The 21,200-nt window shown below is 44.6% G+C and overlaps 1 protein-coding gene across 4 annotated transcripts in view; it reads left to right on the plus strand.

The window, feature by feature from the left end:
- Positions 1 to 2,031: 2,031 nt before the first annotated feature.
- rb1cc1 (RB1-inducible coiled-coil 1) overlaps positions 2,032 to 21,200 on the plus strand; it is a 251,120-nt gene continuing 231,951 nt past the window's right edge. For all 4 annotated transcript variants that reach the window (XM_070892346.1, XM_070892352.1, XM_070892360.1 and 1 more), the window contains exon 1: positions 2,032 to 2,189. The gene's annotated coding sequence lies outside the window, so the exon portion shown is untranslated. The remainder of the gene's footprint in view (positions 2,190 to 21,200) is intronic.

Here is a 21,200-nt window from a genome sequence, read left to right on the forward strand (position 1 = left end):
TCACTATTCAGATAATATTCTGTCTTCCTGTTTATGCCACCAAGGTGGATAGCCTCACATTTATCTACATTATACTGTATCTGCCATGCATTTGCCCACTCACCTAACCTGTCCAAGTCACACTGCAGCCTCTTAGCATCCTCCTCACATCTCACACTGCCACCCAGCTTAGTGCCATCTGCAAACTTGGAGATATTACACTCAATTCCTCATCTAAATCATTAATGTATATTGTAAAGAGCTGGGGTCCCAGCACTGAACCTTGCGGTACCTCACTAGTCACTGCCTGCCATTCTGAAAAGGACCCATTTATTCCTACTCTTTGCTTGCTGTCTGCCAACCAGTTCTCTATCCACGTCAATACATTACCCCCAATACCATGTGCTTTAATTTTGCACATTAATCTCTTGTGTGGGACCTTGCCAAAAGCCTTTTGAAAGTCCAAATACACCACATCCACTGGTTCTCCCTTGTCCACTCTACTAGTTACATCCTCAAAAAATTCCAGAAGATTTGTCAAGCATGATTTCCCTTTCATAAATCCACACTGACTCGGACCGATCCTGTCACTGCTTTCCAAATGCGCTGCTATTTCATCTTTAATAATTGATTCCAACATTTTCCCCACTACCAATGTCAGTCTAACCGGCCTATAATTCCCTCTTTTCTCTTTCCCTCCTATTTTAAAAAGTGGGGTAACATTAGCTACCCTCCAATCCATAGGAACTGATCCAGAGTCTCTCGAATGTTGGAAAATGCCCACCAATGCATCCACTATTTCTATGGCCATTTCCTTAAATACTCTGGGATGCAGACTATCAGGCCCTGGGGATTTATCGGCGTTTAATCCCATCAATTTCCCTAACACAATTCCCTGACTAATAAGGATTTCCTTCAGTTCCTCCTTCTCGCTAGACCTTCGGTTCCCTAGTATTTCCGGAAGGTTATTTGTGTCTTCCTTAGTGAAGACAGAACCAAAGTATTTATTCAATTGGTCTGCCATTTCTTTGTTTTCCATGGACGAAAGTCATCCTCGTTTGAGGGACTGCCTATGATGATGATTATAAATTCATCTGAGTCTGACTGCAAGGGACCTACATTTGTCTTCACTAATCTTTTTCTCTTCGCATATTTATAGAAGCTTTTGCAGTCAGTTTTTATGTTCCCTGCAAGCTTCCTCTCATACTCTATTTTCCCCCTCCTAATTAAACCCTTTGTCCTCCTCTGCTGAATTCTAAATTTCTCCCACTCCTCAGGTTTGCTGCTTTTTCTGGCCAAATTATATGCCTCTTCCTTGGATTTAACTATCCCTAATTGCCCTTGTTAGCCACGTTTGAGCCACCTTCCCCATTTTATTTTCACGCCAGACAGGGATGTACAATTGTTTGAAGTTCATCCATGTGATCTTTAAATGTCTGTCATTGCCTATCCACCGTCAACCCTTTAAGTATCATTTGCCAGTCTATCCTAGTCAATTCACGTCTCATACCATCGAAGTTACCTTTTTTTAAGTTCAGAACCTTGGTCTCTGAATTAACTGTCACTCTCAATTTCAAAATTCTCATCCATGTTTTTAAATCCCTCCAGTTATCTGCGCTCCTCTAATTCTGCCCTCTTGAGCATCTCTGATGATAATCGCTCAACTATTGGTGGCCGTGCCTTTCTCTTGCTTAGGCCCGAAGTTCTGGAACTCCCTGCCTATACCTCTCCACCTCTTGTTCCTCCTTTAAGACGCTCCTTAAATCCTACCTCTTTGACCAAGCCCTTATTTCTCTTTATGTGCCTCGATGCCAAATTTATTTGTTTTGTCTTATAACACAAAACACGTTACAGCACGTTAAAGGTGCTCTAAAAATATATGTTGTTGCTGGCCATAAGCTGTTAATGCCTCAGCACGACACAACAGTAGCGTAACGCACGCGCAAGCGAGCTCCAACGACTTTAAATGAACGGAACGCTGCGCGCGCCTCACCAGTCTGCGCTCAGGCGCGCGCGCCCACAATACCGCGCGGCCGGCGTGGTGACGTCACAGCCGCCTGTCGGGTGTTGACTCTGAAACAAAAACACAGTGCCGGAGCGCGAGGCCGCGGCGCTTGAGCGAGAGAGGAACCGGCCCGGGGGCAGCCGCCCACACCCTACCGACAGCGGTCCATGTGAGGAGCCGGCGGCCACTGCCTGCGAGGCACTAGGTGAGGATCCGCTCCCCCGGGGTATGGTGGGTGGTGCAACAGCAGCAGAACTAGGCCAAAACTCGATCCCACTAATCGAACCCCAAATACTCTTCCCCCATCCCCGGGGGTGCTGAATCCGTGGGGCCCGGGATTGGGGTTGTGGGGCCGCGGCGCTGAGGTGGGCCTGAGCTTTGACGACTCAGTCCCGTGGCCTCGGTCTCGGCTTGGGCCTAGAGCCGGCAGGTGACGTGAAGAGCCGCGGAGTGCGACAGGTACCGTGTGAACGGGCGGTTTGGCCGCCGAGCCTGGTAACATTAGGCGTTATGTGACCGCTGTCGCTCTCAGGAACTCGACCCCTCGGTTACTGCATTCCTGGGGACGGGTCGGGTAGTAGAGCCGCTTTGGGCAGGAGGTTTGCGTCAGGAATGACTCAGCCTCTGAGGCGATCGCCTCCCATCAATTAAAGAAAAGTTCCAGCAGCTTTGTTTGGTTCGCCAGCGGAATGAATATGGTTAACTTTTATGGTTGTAGTTTGTTGGGTTCATAGCACTTAACAGGAATGAGTTTCCCATACATCAAACCTAGTTGGCTGTTTATTAGAAGTACTGGTGACAAGGACCTTTGTAATTGTCAAACATTCCTTATGCAGGTGCAGGCTTTAACTAGAAAGAAATAACGCAAAACAATATTTTTAATAAAGATTTTTCTTTTTGCTTAATATTTTGCTTTAACAATACACAATCCGGTTAGTTATTTGCCCTTCTGGTATATTTAGATTGTGTTACTGTGTAGACTTCAGGAGTGAACATATGTATATTCTCGTAAGAGCTTTATAAACAAGATACCAGTGCCAGCCGGAGGAGATGATGTATCTTTGAAATGTACACCAACCGATACTGTTTTTGTTGTGCTTTCCTATCGTTGGGAAACATTACAATTAAGGCAATGAGTATCGTTTTTAATGTGGATACATTTTCAGGTTCAAAATATTAATGGGCTGCAAATGTTAGTTGGGTATATAGTAAGCCTTTATAAAGAAATTGCTGATGTCTTGAACAATTATACATACATATGTAGAAATATTGTTTAGAAAGATAACAGCATCATTGGTGAGGGAAGTTGCAGTGTTGATGGCTTCATGTGTGTTTGCTTTGGGAATTACTTCACCCTGATTTAATCAATACTATTTTTGTAACTTAAAATTTGATTTGATTAGTGAGGTTAAGCACATTATACATTTTAAAAGTTAGTAAGGCTTGGTATTTTCAGTTGAGTGCCTCAAATTTAAGGTTGAATTTTAAAAACTTTTACCAACATATGAACATATGAAAATGAAGGGCAGGAAAAGATCAGCTGGTCCATCAAGCCTGCCCCATAGACCCGATGGTTGGAGCTTTATACCACCCCCACAGCCATGGGATAGGGGTGATGGTATTATTTAAGCTGAACAAAACCAGTCCAGTTGATCACATGGACCATGTGTATCTGCAAAGCCACTTGCCGTCTTGATGCAATCGCTTCCTCAGTCAACAACTGGTCCAGCTCCCTCTTGAAGGCGAAGAGAGTCAATACCCACCACAGCAGCCAGCATCACATTCCAGAAGCTCACCATCTAGGAAAAGACCAATTGCCCAATGTCCAGTCTGTTCATAATCTTGGAATAGTTTAACATTTTGTCCACAGATTATGAGGAATGACCAATCAACAGGCACGCTATCCAGCCCTTTCATTACTTCATAAACCTCTGTCAGGAAAGCTCTTTCATAAAATGGCTTTTTAAATTTTGTAACACCAAATTTTGCCTTCTATCTGAGAAATCTAACCGTGGGGGAAATCTAAAGTAATTGAGTTAATTACAAGTTTATAATACAAACTTTTACGCTAGTACTTAAGATGCAGAATGGAAGTGTCATATTCAATGCACACTGCACATTGTAGCAATACTTGGAAACAGAGCATTTATTATAAGTCATCTGTCCTCGGTAAAACAGTGACAACATTTCAAAAATACTTCATTGGCTGTAAAGTGCTTTGGGATGTCCAGTGGTCCGGAAAAGTGCTATACAAGTGCAAGTCTTTTCTTTAATAAGTAAAATAATAATTAGAGGTAGCTAGAAAAGTAATTGGATCTAAACAAAATAGAAGAACTCTGGATAAGTCACTGGGCCCTGCTGTCATGCACTTTAGGCTGTTGAAAGTTTAGAGAGAAGGTAGGAGACTTTGACCACACTTTTTCTGTTTTTCTTAGATATGCAGATTGTGCTAGGGGACTGGATAGGCTAGTCAGTCTTAACGGTTTTCCTGTTGAAACAGTGCAAGAGACTGAGGACAGAGATCAGAGTGGGAATGCAGTGGAGAATTAACGAAGCTCAACGCAAGCTTGAGGAACAGCACCTCATTTTTTGTTCAGACACTTTACAGCCTTTGAGTACAGGAGCAAGGATGTCTTACTACAGTTATACAGGGCCTTGGTGAGACCGCACTGGAGTATTGCATGCAATTTTGTTCTCCTTACCTAAGAAAGGATATACTTGCCATAGAGGGAGTGCAGTAAAGGTTCACTAAACTGATTCCTAGGATGCAGGACTGTCGTATGAGGAGAGATTAGGTCGACTAAGCTTGTATTCACTAGAGTTTAGAAGAATGAGAGGGGATCTTATTGAAACATATAACATTCTGATTGGGTTGGATAAACTGGATGTGAGGAGGATGTGTTCCCTGGCTGTGAAGTCTAGAACAAGGGGGTCACAGTCTCAGGATACGGGGTAGGAAATTTAGGACCGAGATGAGAAATGTTTTCACTCAGAGGGTGGTGAATCTGTGGAATTCTCTACCACAGAAGGCTGTGGAGGTCCAAGTCACTGAATATTTTTAAGAGGGAGATAGATAGATTTCTAGAAACAAAAGGCATCAAGGAGTATGGGGAGAAAGCGGGCATATGGTGTTGAGATAGAGGATCAGCCATGATATTGAATGGCGATGCAGACTTGAAGGGCCGAATGGCCTACTACTGCTGCTGCTTCTATTTTCTATTTCTATGTTTCTGGACTCGACATTGAGTTCAAAAATTTCACACCGTAACCGCTGCCAACTTGTTTCTTTTTTTCTCCTTGTCTCTAATGGCAGTTGGTCATTATCCCACCATTTACACCCTATCTTGAGTAATGTTTTTCTAACTCCTGGCATTACCATTTGAATTTGGGCCATCATACCTTTTGTGACTCTAATCTCTCTTGTCTTCCAACCTATCACAGACATAGAAACATAGACCTTCCCTTTTGTTCTTTCTTTGCCTCCCCCTTTCAGTGCTTGTTAAGAATCTGTTCTTTTCGAACACTCTGGTTCTGACAAAGGGTCATCAACCCAAAGTGTTAACTCTGCTTCCTCTCTACAGATGCAGGGTGGATAAGGTGGAATCAGTGGATGTGGTAGATTTGGATTTACAGAAGGCATTCGATAAGGTGCCACAAGACAAGAGGTCACGGGGTTGGGGTAATATATTAGCATGGATAGAGGATTGGCTAACTAGCAGAAAACCGAGAGCTGGGATAAATGGGTCATTTTCCGGTTGGTAAACAGTGACTAGTGGGGTGCTGCAGGGATTGGTGCTAGGACCTCAACTATTTACAGTCTATATTAATGACTTGGATGAAGGGATCGCGTGTAATGTAACCAAGTTTGCTGATGATACAAAGATGGGTGGGAAAGTAAATTGTGAGGAGGACACAAAAAATCTGCAAAGGGATATAGAGTGGGCAAAGATTTGGCAGATGGAGTATAATGTGGGAAAATGTGAGATGATCCACTTTGGCAGAAGTAAAAGAAAAGCAAATTATAATTTGAATGGAGAAAAATTGCCAAGTAAAGCAGGACCTGGGGGTCCTTGTGCATGAAACACAAAAAGTTAGTATGCAGGTACAGCAAGTAATCAAGAAGGCAAGTGAAATGTTGGCCTTTATTGTAAGGGGGATAGAGTATAAAAGCAGAAGTCCTGCTACAACTGTATAGGGTATTGGTGAGGCCACACCTGGAGTACTGCGTACAGTTTTGGTCTCTATTTAAGGAAGGATATACTTGCATTGGAGGCTGTTCAGAGAAGGTTCACTGGGTTGATTCTGAAAATGAGGATGTTGACTTATGAAGATAGGTTGTGCCTATACACATTGGAGTTCAGAAGAATGAGAGGTGATCTTATTGAAACATAAGATAATGAGAGGGCTCGACAAGGTGGATGCAGAGGATATTTCCACTCGTAGGGGAAACTAAAACTAGAGGGCATAGTCTCAGAATTTGGATCCGCCCATTTAAAACTGAGATGAGGAGGAATTTCTTCTGAGGGTTGTAAATCTATGGAATTCTCTGCCCCAGAGAGCTGTGGAGACTGGGTCATTGAATATATTTAAGGTGGAGATAGGCATATTTTTGAGCGATAAGGGAATAAAGGGTCATATGGAGCTGAGTCCATGATCAGATCAGCCATGAGCTTATTGAATGGCAGAACAGGCTTGAGGGGCCAAATGGCGTACTCCTGCTCCTATTTCTTATGTTCTTATGCTGCCTGACCTGCTGAGATTTCCAGCATTTTCAGTTTTTATTCCAGATTCCAGCATCTGCAGTATTTTGCTTTTGTATTAGCATAGGTATAAAGTTGGTTGACAGATGATTAGTGAATGTTCCCCAGGTTGGACAAGGAATCGGGGCTTAAATACATAGAGGTTATTTGACTTGATCATGGGAGCACAATCTCAAAATTTGCTTATGACACAAGAATGTGTTTTTGAAAACAGTGATGTAGACTGTAAAAGTCTTACGAAGACATAAACTGGTTAGTGGAACAGGCAGCAGGTGGCAGATGCAACCCATTGTAGATAAGTAGAACGTAATACATTCTGAAAAGTTTGCCAAACAAAAAATGAGGGTATAGACTAAGTGGAAAGGGGCTGAAGGGTGTAGGTGAAGAGTGAGCTAGAAGTAAGTATATATGGAATATAAAGCCATAAAAAAGGCTAGTAGCATGTTGGATGTTATAAATAGGGGCACAGAGTAAAAGAGGCAATAACTAATTTGTACAGGCTGCAATTGGGACATTAAAGCCATAGAGAGCATATAACGTATATTCACCAACATAATGCAAAGGTTGAGAAATTATAGTTATGAGGTGTAACTTGCATACAAACATACAAAAAATGCCAGACAGGAAAATACTTGCTGTTCCATCTGTCTCATATGTCTTGAGCATCATGCTACATACACACTCCACCTGACACCATATATGGAACTATAATCCACTGGAGCAGAGAAAGGAATTAGGAGATTTAATGTGTTAAAATTATGAAGGGTTTTGACTATGGAGACTGTTTCCTCCGATTTTAGGGAGTCGGTGACAAAAGGTCTTCAATTTAAAATTGTTGCTGAGAGTGAGGAGGGAGGTTCAAAGAAATTTCTTGATAGAAAGGGTTGTTGCAGCATGGAATACTTTTATCACAAGGAGTGGCTAAGGTCAAGACAGTTGCATGTTTTAAGGGAAAATTGGGTAAATATTTGAAGCAGATGATGTGGAGCTGTGGGATTTATTTTGGTGGATTGCTTTAGCAAAGAGCCATTGCTACCTTCTCTGCTGTAAACACAAACTTCAGTACATCTGCCACTGGTTGCTGGATAAACTGTAAATACTGTAAAAAGAGCACTAAGTGATCTGTGTCATACAAAATGCTGGTGTATGGTACAGGTGTGGTGGGCATCTCGTGGTGTGCCCGGTTAGACATTTTTCTGCAGCCTTTAGCTCAATTTTTTTTAGTGCCATAACTTGCTGGAAGAACAAGCTGATAAAAACATGGCGAGGCCAACAGGGTATCACCTTAACCAGTAAAAAGAGAAATAAGTGACCTGTGTCGTACAAGATGCTGGGATCCGGGTCCCTTCAGCCAGCCAGCCCGGCCCAACGACGGGCTGTACCTGCCCAAGGTCGCTAGCGGTGAACACTAACTTTTAAACACCTTGATCTACATTTTAGACTTTTTAAAATCACCTCTTAACCTATTTATTAAACCTTCAATCAATCTGTGTAACTTTAAATAAAATAATCATAATTTGAAAATACTTTAAAACTTTTAAAACAACTTGGAAACCTTTGAGAAAATTTTTAAATAACTTTGGAAACCTTGGAAGAAACTTTCCGAACCCTCCCTCGGAGCCCCAGTGGACAGCTGACCTTCCTAATGCCTGTCCCCCAACCAAGCCTCTGACCAGCTACCATCAATGGCGCTACTCGGTGCCGAGCTTGCGGCCAACACCTCACTGTAGGCAATTAGGCTGATACAGCAGTGCCTGGTCTCTGTCGTCTTGGACCCCCTTGCCACTGGACCAAGACCTTGCTCAGCTAAACTCATGTGGTTACCGGTGTGCAGCGGCCACCCCATGTTAAAAGAATTCACGCACAGGCATCTTCCACTTCGTTGATAAGAAATTCGGGACCTGAAACGTCAGGACCCTCATGGACAATTCCAGCAGCAACAGGCTGGAACGCTGCACTGCCATAGTTGCCCGGGAACTTAGATGTTTTGACATCGACATCGCCGCCCTAAGTGAGACCCGGCGGGCAGGGAAAGGCCAGCTCAAGGAACATGGTGGAGGTTACACCTTTTTCTGGAAAGGAAAACCAGAGGAAGAACGCTGCCTTCATGGAGTCGGCTTCGCTGTCAAAAATGAACTGGGTGACTGCCTCAAAGACGACTCCTGCGGGGTTAACGAATGCCTTATGACTCTTCGCCTTACCCTATCCCGGAACCAATGCGCCACAGTCATCAGTGCGTACGCCCCAACATGCGATGCAACGGATGAGGCTAGAGAGGGTTTTTATTCCAACCTCGAGACATCCCTGTCCCGCGTTCCCACGGGCAACAAATTGATTCTCCTAGGTGACTTTAATGCCAGGGTAGGCAAAGACACAGCCCTCTGGGGAGGCATGATTGGCAGAGAGGGGGTAGGGAAAGCCAACTTCAGCGGTACCCGACTCCTGACAAAATGTCTAGAACGCGAACTCTTAATCATCAACACCCTGTTCCGCCAGAGGGACAAATACAAGGCGTCGAGGCAACACTCTCACTCCAAATACTGGCACCTGCTTGACTACGTCATCGTCCGAGCCAGGGATCGCAAGGATGTGCGCATCACCCGCGCCATGACGAGCTAATGACTGCTGGATGGACCATCGCCTAATCCGATCCATCATCGATATTAACATAGCCCCAAAAGCAGAAGGGACAGCACAAGCAGTGCTGCAAAAAAGTTAATGCCGGGGCACTTGCAGACCCAGCTAAGAGAGCTCTATACAGCCAGCACCTCACAGCTAATCTGGCGTGCCTTGATGATGCTGGATGCCCACAGCGCTTGGCCTGCCCTCGGCTTCTATAACCAGTCCCTGTGAAGAGACACTTGGTCACTCAACCAGTAAACACCAGGACTGGTTTGATGAAAATGATCAGAAGATCCAAGAACTAATAGATCGCAAGCACAGAGCATTTCTGAGCCTCAAGCAACAACCCAACTTAGGAGCAGCAAAGCAACATTACAGATGGCTCAAGGCTGAGGTCCAACAAAAAACCCTGGACCTAAAGAACAGGTGGTGGATGGAGAAAGGACAGGAGATACAACAACTGGCCGACAGCCACGATATGCAAGGATTCTTCATTGCAGTCAAGGCCACCTACCGCCCAAACTCCCAAGGCCCCACCCCACTCCTGGCCAAGAATGGGGAAACACTCATCAAGGACACCGAGACTGTCAGATCCTGCTAGAAAGAGCATTTCGAAGATCTCCTCAATCGAGACTCTGCCTTTGACTCGAGCGTTCTCAACTCCATCCTGCAGCATGCGACCTGCCACCACCTCAGTGAAATCCCAATGCTGCATGAGGTAGGCAAAGCCATAAAACAACTCAAGAATAACAAGGCTACGGGTGCGGGTGGAATTCCCGCTGAGGCGCTAAAGTATGGTGGAGAGGCGCTGTTGGAGCGGATATATGACCTCCCCCTCATTTGGAGGGAGGAGAGCATGCCGGGAAATCTGAGATGCAGTGATCGTGACCATCTTTAAAAAGGGGGACAAGTCCGACTGCGGCAACTACTGGGGAATTTCCCTGCTATCAGTCATTGGGAAGGTTGTCGCTGGAGTGCTTCTCAACCGCCTTCTCCCTGTAGCCGAAGAGCTCCTCCCAGAATCACAGTGCGGATTTCGTCCCCTACGGGGCACAACGGACATGATCTTTGCAGTGCGACAGTTGCAGGAAAAATGCAGGGAGCAGCGCCAGCCCTTATACATGGCCTTTTTCGATCTCCTCATAAAGTCCTTTGAAACTGTCAACCATGAGGGCTTATGGAGCGTCATCCTCTGTTTTGGATGCCCCCAAAAGTTTGTCAACATTACCTTCGCCTGCTCCACGACGACATGCAGGCCGTGATCCTTAACGGCGGATCCATTACGGACCCAATCCACGTCCGGACCGGGGTCAAACAGGGCTGCATCATCACTCCAACCCTCTTCTCAATCTTCCTCACTGCCATGCTCCATCTCAGTCAACAAGCTCCCTGCCAGAGTGGAGCTAAACTACAGAACCAGTGGGAAGCTGTTTAACCTACCCCGCCTCCAGGCCAGGTCCAAGATCACCCCAACCTCTATCGTTGAGCTACAGTACGCGGACGACGCCTGCGTCTGCGCACATTGAGGCTGAACTCCAGGATATAGTCTGTATTCACCGAGGCATGTGAAAGCATGGGCCTTACACTTAACATCCGTAAGATGAAGGTCCTCCATTCGCCTGTCCTCGCTGCACAGCACTGCCCCCCCCCTCCCCCACCCCCAGTCATCAAGATCCACGGTGTGGCCCTCGACAACGTGGACCACTTCCCATACCTCGGGAGCCTCTTTTATAAACAAAGGCAGACATTGATGAGATTCAACATCGCCTGCAGTGCGCCAGTGCAGCCTTTGGCTGCCTGAGGAAAATATTATTCGAAGATCAGTCCCTCAAATCTGCCACCTAGCTCATGGTCTACAGGGCTGCAGTAATACCGCCCTCCTGTATGGATCAGAGGCATGGACGATGTACAGAAAACACCAAGTCGCTGGAGATATATCACCAATCACGTCTCCGCAAGATCCTGCAAATCCCCTGGGAGGACAGGCGCACCAACATCGGTGTCCTCGCCCAGGCTAGCATCCCCAGCATTGAAACACTGACCACACTCGATCAGCTTCGCTGGGCAGGCCACATAATTCACATGCCAGACACGAGACTCCCTAAGCAAATTGCTCTATGCGGAGTTCCTTCATGGCAAACAAGCCAAAGGTGGGCAGTGGAAATGTTAAAAGGACACCCTCAAACCCTCCCTGGTAAAGTGCGACATCACCACCGACACCTGGGAGTCCCCGGTCGAAGAAAGTGCATCCGGGAGGGCGTTGAGCTCTTCGAATTTCAATAGCGCGAGCGTGAAGAGGTCAGGCGCGGTCAGCGGTCGGAGCGTGCGACAAATCAGTGTCTCTTTCCCCTCCCTCGCTTTCCCCCGGCGAATGTCTGTCCCACCTGAGACGGTCTGTGGCTCTCGTATTGGACTGTTCAGCCACCAAACAATTCACTTTAGGAGTGGAAGCAAGACTTCCTCGATTCGGAGGGACTGCTTATAATGATGATGATGATTATGATTAACCACTGAGATCATCATCATAGGCAGTCCCTCAGAATCTAGGAAGACTTGCTTCCAATCTAAAAGTGAGTTCTCGGGTGGCTATACAGTCCAATGCGGGAATTATAATCGCTGCCACAGGTGGGGCAGACAGTGGTTGAAGGAAAAAGTGGATTGGGGGGGGGGGGGGGGCCTGGTTTGCTGCACGCTCCTTCCGCTGTCTGCGCTTGGTTTCTGCATGCTCTTGGTGATGAGAGTTGAGGTACTCAGCGCCCTCCTGGATGTTCTTCCTCCACTTTGGGCGGTCTTGGGCCAGGGATTCCCAAGGTGTAAGGATTGAGAAAGAGACAGAAGAACAACTGGGGAGGGTGAATTGGAGTCAACTGAGGAATAGAAAGATTGGAGGGAAAGAAAGATTGACTTGAGAGAGGAAAAAAAGACTATGGAAAAAGAAAAATAATTCACAATTTTAAATTTGACCTTTTTTAAAATCTCCACGAACAATTTGCCACCTAAAGGAATGAGACTCCAGTTTAAATTGTTCAATATCTGAGCCAGAGAGTTTCAATGGTACTGCACTAACAATGATCATAATTTAAAAAGACTTAACTTTCTGTGGTGAGTTTAATGGTCAATTAATGTGCAAATCCAAAAATGTCTTAAAATAACTGATGTTAATTGTGAGATGCTGTTTGTGCAACACACACACAGCCTTTGCCCAGCAAGTTCTGGGGATTCACAATTCATGGCTTATCTTAATACCCTGAACTTGCTGGCTGATTTACACATTACTCATCATCATAAAAAGTACTTTTTAAATGTGATGAAGGTTCTTGCATCCCCCACCTTTTCAAGTAGTGAGTTCCAGACCCACACCATCATCATAGGCAGTCCCTCGAAACGAGGGTGACCTGCTTCCACGCCAAAAAAGGATGAGTTCGTAGGTGTTTCAATATTCCAGTTCCAGAGCTACATGGTGAAGGGTGGAAGATGCCTGTGCTAGTATTTTTTTTAACGTGTGGTGACCTTTGCACACCAGCCACCACACTGGCTTTTGGCAGCTAGTTCTTGGTCCAGTGGAAAGGGTTATCCAAGATGACTGGAGACCTACTATGCTGCACGGACCTAATGCGCACACATTGCAGTGTGGGCTGGCCCGTGGGGCCCCTGCCCCACACTCGCGCCTCTCCTGGGCCCCGATCACATCCCTCTACAGTCTCTCGCCGCTCCTGCTGTATCTGCCCACGCTCCAATCACCGACCTGCACCTTGATGAAGTCACTCTTCGCTGCCATCGCAGCTCGCACTGCTCCCTGGAGTGGCATGCCTCCACGCTGCTCCTGGGCTGCTCTCCTCCGCTCCTTTTATGCCCTGACCTACCGCTGGTGTTCTCACGCAGGTCGGAGCCTCCATCCTGCTCCCAGGAACTGCACCTCCACTCCTTTTATGGCCCCGACCTGTCGCTGGTACAATACCAGCAGCAAAGAAAGGCTGCATCCATCTCCTCACATTACTGAGTGTGTGTGGTTAGTGATTAAGAAAGGGTAGATAGACTATGAAAGTAAACTAGTGCAAAATATAAAAACAGATAGCAAGAGTTTCTATAGGTATATAAAAAGGAAAAGGGTGGCTAAAGTAAATGTTGGTCCCTTAGAGGACGAGCTGGGAAGTCGTAATGGGGAACATGGAGATGGCAGAAACTCTGAACAAATATTTTGTATCAGTCTTTACGGTAGAAGACACTGACAATATTCCAACAGAGGCTATAGCGGGGGAGGAACTTAACACAATCACAATCATTAAGGAGGTGGTACTCAGTAAGATAATGGGACTAAAGGCAGATAAAGCCCCTGGACCTGATGGCTTGCATCCTAGGGTCTTAAGAGAAGTAGCGCAGGGATTGTTGATGCATTGGTTGTAATTTACCAAAATTCCCTGGATTCTGGGGAGGTCCCAGCAGATTGGAAAACTGCAAATGTAATGCCCCTATTTAAAAAAGGAGGCAGACAAAAAGCAGAAAACTATAGACCAGTTAGCCTAACATCTGTGGTTGGGAAAATGTTGGGGTCCATTATTAAAGAAGCAGTAGCAGGACATTTGGAAAAACAAAATTAGATCAGGCAGAGTCAGTATGGATTTATGAAGGGGTAGTTATTTTTGACACATTTGCTGGAGTTCTTTGAAGATGTAATGAACAGGGTGGATAAAGGGGAACCAGTGGACGTGGTGTATTTGGACTTCCAGAAGGCATTTGACAAGGTGCCACATAAAAGGTTACTGCACAAGATAAAAGTTCACAGGCTTGGGGGTAATATATTAGCATGGATAGAGGATTGGCTAACAGAAAACAGTCGGGATAAATGGTTCTTTCTTGGGTTGGCAACCAGTAATTACTGGGGGTGCCGCAGGGATCAGTGCTGGGAACCCAACTATTTACAATCTATGTTAACGACTTGGAAGAAGGGACCGAGTGTAACGTAGCCAAGTTTGCTGACGATACAAAGATGGGTGGAAAAGCAATGGATGAGAAGGACATAAACAGGCTAAGTGGGCAAAAATTTGGAAGATGGAGTATAATGTTGGAAAGTGTGAGGTCATGCACTTTGGCAGAAAGAAAATCAGAACAAGTTATTATTTAAATGGAGAAAGATTGCAAAGTGCTGCAGTACAGCGGAACCTGGGGGTACTTGTGCATGAAACACAAAATGATAGTATGTAGGTACAGCAAGTGATCAGGAAGGCCAATGGTATCTTGGCCTTTATTGCAAAGGGGATGGAGTATAAAAGCAGGGAAGTCTTACTACAGCTATATAAGGTATTGGTGAGGCCACACCTGGAATACTGCGTGCAGTTTTGGTTTCCATATTTACGGAAGGATACATTTGCTTTAGAGGCAGTTCAGAGAAGGTTCATGAGGTTGATTCTGGGGATGAGTGGGTTGATTTATGAGGAAAGGTTGAGTCGGTTGGACTTCTCTACTCATTGGAATTTAGAAGAATGAGAGGTGATCTTATCGAGACTTATAAGATTATGAGAGGGCTTGACAGGGTAGATGCAGAGAGGATGTTTCCATTGATGGGGGAGACTCGAACTACAGGGCACGACAGAGATGAGGAGAAATTTCTTCTGAGGGTTGTGAATCTATGGAATTCGCTGCCTCAGAGAGCTATGGAAGCTGGGACATGAATAAATTTAAGACAGAAATAGACGGTTTCTTAATCGGTAAGGAGATAAGTGGTTATGGGGAGCGGGCAGGGAAGTGGAGCTGAGTCTATGATCAGATCAGCCATGATCTTATTGAATGGTGGAGCAGGCTTGAGGGGCCGTAAGGCCTACTCCTGTTCCTATTTCTTATGTTATCATCATATTTTAGATTGCCATTAATTTTACAGCAAGATCTGACCAAATATCAATTTAGATGCTAAGATCAATTGTGTATTGTAATGGTTATGTATGGAATGTTGCCAAATTCAATTGTGTATAAAATTATATTTAATTGAGAGTACAAACAAAATTGAAAGTGTGTACACTTAAAGTGAACAGGCCATGTGACATATTTTGAATATGATGAAGCTGAAAGAAATGGAGATCCTACAGTGTTCTTCCATAATTTCTTTGGAAACTGGAGCAATATCACTTGTGGTAGAATTGGTTGGGGTGCAACATGTCCACCTTCGAAGCAATTCTGTAAGCTGAATATTATACTTGTATTAATGTGAATAGACTGGATCATGAAGGTTTAAATAAAGAAGCTATGGTTATGGCTAGTGATTTATCATAGCGTGGCATTCTACAGCTATAATAAATCACATTACCTCTATCAGCTGCTGATAGACAGTGGCTTTAAGCCTCCAACTGCATGATTTGTCCATCTTTCTGTTCCCTTATTAGTAGTATTCTCCTGAATCGGAAGGTTGTGTGCTCAAGCCCCACTTCATCGACTTCACATAATTTAGGCTGTACTGAGGGTGTGCTGCCTTGTCAGAGGTGTCTTGTTTCGCATGAAAGATTAAAAATCCCATGGTAGCATTGGAAGAAGAGCTGGGGAGTTCTTTCCGATGTTCTGGCCAATATCACTAAAACAGATTATCTGGTCATTATCTCATTGGTGTTTGCGCAAATTGGCTGCTGCACTACAAAATTGACTGTGAAGCACTTTTGAATGTCCTAAGGTGTGTATGTATGACACACACATACATGCAAATTATCAGACACAACATAGTTTCTGTAAAATAAGATTGCGTCTTAACCAATTTGATGTGATTTGTTTGAAGAAGTTACAAGGTTGCTAGATGAAAGTAGTCCAAGTAGGCATTGTATACTTGTTTTTTCAGAACGCCTTTGGTAAGGTACCATACAAGATGGAATTTTGTGGAATTGGTGGGAAGTTGCTATGGTGGATTAAGAATTGCCTGTATTCCATAGGCAGACAATGGTTATTAATGGTTCGGGATCTGCAGGGAACACTGTTAGGACTGTTGCTTTTTAACATCTTCAGACCTGGAGATAGGTGTTCACGGAACAGTCTGCAAGTTTGTGGATGATACGGCGACCTGTGCAAGTATTGGGACTGTGGAGGGGGAATGGGCCTGCGTTTGGCAAGTGGCATTTAACTTGGATAAATTGGTCCTGCCTTGTGGATAATAATGTCAAATATACAGGGTGCAGAACTAAAGTCTGTTGAGAAAGAAAAAGATCTTGGAAGTGGAGTGCAACATTAAAGTTCCTGACTAATGCCATGAAGTGATGGCCAAACCAAATAGAGTATTTAGTTGAAATGCGAGGAAAATTCAATAAAACAAAACACACTGTTTTGTCTTTGTTGGGCCTTACTTGGATACTGTGTTCAGATTTAGTTCCTTCATGTGGTTCATAGAGACTTTGGAAAAGGAGGAGCGACACAAGAATATAACCCATGTTACCCAGATAGATTTTTAAAAAGCTGGGTCTCTTCAGAGAAGCGTAAACTCAGTGAGATCTGATTAAAGTGTTTAAATAGTAAGGGACTAAACTGTGTTCATATAGGCAGATTACTTCAATTAGATAGATTATGGGAGAAGCCGAGATCATGTATATAAGTTAGATGTCAGAAAACTGTTCTTTTCTGAGAGGATAGTGGACCTATGGAACAAGTTGCTGACTCGTGCAGTGAGTGTGGATTTGCTGCATGCCTTCTGAAGAGAGAAGAGAGTTGGACACAAGGAAAGGATTTGTATATTGCGCCACTCACAACCTCAGGACCCCCTCCGCCCCAAGTGCTTTCCAACCAGTGAAGTCATTTAGAAATGTAATCTCTGCTGTAGTGCAGGGAAATGCAGCAACCAGGTTGCACACAGCAAGGTCCCATAAACAGCAGAGAGATGCATGACAAAAGAATCTGTTCGTGATATTTGATGATAGATAATTATTGTCCAGGACACTGGGGCTGGCGGGTGGGTATATGGGGCATCGGTTTAATATCTCACCCGAAAGACTTCACCTCCGACAGTGCAGCAGCAACCTTCTGACTCGGTGAGAGTGCTACCAAAAAATCAGGCATATAAAAGGTAGGTGCAATACTAAGTAATATAAATCATGGTCACTATGGTCCCCTTGTTCTAGTTTTGGTCACTTAAGGAGGTTGGAGTGGAATTTTGTACATTTTTCTTTTGCCCTTAAATTTACCATAGGGCTTTTATATATATTTTTTTGGCCTCCCACAATATTGTGGCTGGTAGTGGGCAGGTTTGATGTACCAGTTGCTTTTTTCCCTATATATCATTGTTGCTTGTTCATGAGGTTGGATTAAAAGATAGGAGTGTTGCTCGAACGGCAATTTCGCTCGTCGTGTGACTGGTAGTTGCCGGCAACAGTTCTTGAGTTAAATACCAAATGACATACTAGACAATGGCAGTACCGTTAATGTTCATTTAATACAGAAGTAGTACAAGACTCACCCTTTATAGGTCCCCGGATGATAAGTCAGTCTGTCCTAACACTGTTCCGTCAAGGGTCTCTTCCCTGGTGCCTACTTCTGCTGAGTGTTGCTCCTAGATCCTCGCTATGGACTGTCTGAACCTGTATCTTTATGCCCTTCTTTTCATGCTTAACTAGTCGAGTTGGTGCCAGTAAGTCTGAGGTGATATATATGAGAGAGATACAGGGTCCTCTTTGTACTTGTCCTCTTTCGATATTAATAATTTCTTTGTTTCCAATTCTCATAGGTCTCAACGGGTGAGTGCAGAAGCTTGGTTTGGGTATCGGGCAAATTTGTGTTCCGTAATGGCAGGTCCTTTTGGTGGCAGTGAAACTCCCAAATAGGCACTCCTGACAAACGTTTGGGCCTTCACATTTAACATGGTCAGAATACAGTTCTTGGCGGTGCTGTTCTTGAAACCACATTTTACAGTGTTTCCGCAGCTGGCATCCATCTGGAGGATGGGGTTCCTTGTTCGAGGTCAGACTCTGAATTTGGCTATTATTGATCCAGGTGGGACTCTACCATCTTTGCTTTCCTGCAGGTTTTTCTATCATCCAGGTTCCATAACTTGCGCCCGAGTTTGGTTCTCTGCTTTCTTGTCAACATTGATTAATTGGTTGATAGTCTGAGCGTGACTTTCCAATATGGTGACCATTCTTTTCTCCAGCTTACCGTCATTTTTTTTCTGCCTCCAATTATTATTTAAACTATTTATTTAAAACTGGCTTTATTTGTCGAGTCAATCCCTTCATCTTAGCGTTGATTAGTAATATCTAAGGTATTGACAGTGGCCATTCCTGCCCCGTACGCTGTACCTATGTCATTTGCAATGCTTCTTTTCCACCTACTCTTTCCGTCTTATTCGGTCCTATTTCTTGTCTCAACAGTAGTGCAGTCAGGTCCTGATACAATTTCCTTAAATTGTCTGGGCAACTGAATGTTTACTTATGTTAAGTACAACAGGTATCAACTCATACTGTACATTGTCATCAAATTACAGTAATAAACAAACACACAAAAATGTTCTGATTCCACCCTGTAGGATAATAAAACACAGTATCAGTTGCTCTCCTTATGGAGTAGGTCTTCTCAATCTCCTCGAACCTAGGGCAGAACCAGGCAAAGGTATTGGATGGTTTCTAGTCCATGCGACTGTTCCTTTCTTTGGGAACCGTCGTCCTCGCTTCCTTCTCCTGGCCGGGGAGGGTGACTCGCGGTGTGAGACTCATAGCTTCGAAACTCTGTGACAAACCGTCTGTCGGACTCGGTGTCGTCTCATTGTGGGGGGCACGGGCTTCGTCAGGTATCCCTGGGGCGGGTACCTGGTCATCTTCTGAATCATTGCCGCCCCCTTTGGTGGCTGCCACTGAACTACTTGCGGCCTCTAAATTTTGAATAGGCGGCAAGATGGATAATGTAACTTGGGCTGGAATTGGGTTACCTGCTGTCTCTTCTGGAGCAAGTCCTGTCTCTTCTGGAGCAAGCCCTGTCTCTTCTGAATCTAACATGACGTGATATATGTGGCTGTTCATTTTCCCCAAAGGGTTTTAGCTGGTTAAGGTGATGCCACTTATACTTCCCTTGGCCATCCATAACCTTGAACACTGAGGCTCTAGCCTTTTCCATTATACTAAATGGTCCGGCATATTTATGGGCCAAGGTAAGTTCCTTCCTTCTGGATTTTTACCATTACTTGGTCTCCGATTTTTAGTTCCCGTGGGTGTACCTTCCCATCAAAGTAGGCCTTACTATTTTTTATGTTTGTTTCCAAATTTCACTGCGGCAACCATTCCAGCAGCTTCCAAATACTTTATCAAGTTTGACATGTATATCTCTGAGGACAGGGAAGTTTTCTGGATCTCGTTCACATCTAATCCCATGAAGGCTTGGACACCGTATGACTCTTCCGATTATTAGCTCGTGGGGTGAATAGCCTGTAGATGCTACCACTGTGTTTCAGATGACCATTAATACATAAGGGAGGACCTTGTTCCAGGACATGTGGTTCTGCTCTACTAATTTTTGTAACATTGTTTATAATGTCCGATTCATGCACTCTACCACTCCGCTTGATTCTGGGTGGTCGGCGATATGGAATTTCTGTTTTACCCCTGCCAATTGCATGACCTGCTGCATAACTTGTCCCGTGAAATGTGTTCCCTGGTCAGAATCGATGCCCTCTGGCAATCCCCATCTGGCGAATACTTCTTCCATAAGTATTTTTGCAGTTGTGGCGGCTGAGTTATTAGTTGGAAATGCTTCGATCCATTTGGAGAATACGTCCACCACTACTAGGATGTATTTCTTACCACCGGGACAGATGGGTAAAGGTCCTACATAGTCTATCTGAAGTTGAGTCCAAGGGCCCTTGCCCTGTCTAGTATGTCCTAATTCTGCCTGGGTTTTGTACTGTCGGATTGTTCTGGGCACATAATCAGACTGTGTTTGACATACCCTTCCACTTGCTGTATTCCAGGCCACCAGCATAGCTCCTTCAATTTGGCCGCACGCCTAACTATTCCCTCATGCCCATTGATCCTGTAGTTTGGGGGAGGGGGTCATCTCTGAAGGGTTAAAAGTGAAAGTTTTCATGCAACACATTCGCCATCATATGTTCCGGTGGGTACCTCGAATTGCTGCATTAAGTCTGACATTTTCCATGTACATCTATTGGCCTGGTCATAGGCTAAATTATAAATTCTCATAAAATCAATTCCTATAATATCTGTGTCTCCCATGACAGGTGGAGTGGATATGCATGAATGTTGAAAGAAATAGTGTCCCAATCCTATCTCTAATGGCTTAGTGAACATTGCCATTAGGTTATGGCCAGTAAAGCCACTAAGTAAGATTTTATGGTCACTCATTTCGTTGTGTGTGAATTGGTGTTTACTACTGAGGCAGGTTCTAGATCCTCCCGTGTCCCATAACCTGCTGTAATGTGTCCACTAAAATTTGTACTGGGTCGTCTGCTGCCTTCCTGTGGCTCTGTTTTGCCTCAGCACCCTCATAACCTGGCTTCCCTCCTTTCAGGAGCCTACAATCCCTGCTCCAAATTCCCACAGTTATAACACTCTTGGGATTGACCCGCATTATTTGACTCTTGCTTTCTGCTTGTACAGAGTGTTACCTTTTTTTCTCGCATTTTATCAGTTCGACAAACACGCATACTAATACATGGTACCACGCATAGCAGTAGCTTACACATTACAATCGTTCTCTCTTTCATGCATAATAGCAGTAGATACCTGTTTCTCCACTGGTCCACATTCTTGAATTGGTCTGAAAATTTTTATTTTAAAATACCAAATATGCGTGATTGCCTCATGTCCGGAACTAGAGGTTTTTCACACAATTTAAACCAACCAAAATTCCACCATGGCCATAATGAA

This window comes from Pristiophorus japonicus, chromosome 1, assembly GCF_044704955.1.
Source record: "Pristiophorus japonicus isolate sPriJap1 chromosome 1, sPriJap1.hap1, whole genome shotgun sequence".
Classification (NCBI taxonomy): domain Eukaryota; kingdom Metazoa; phylum Chordata; class Chondrichthyes; family Pristiophoridae; genus Pristiophorus; species Pristiophorus japonicus.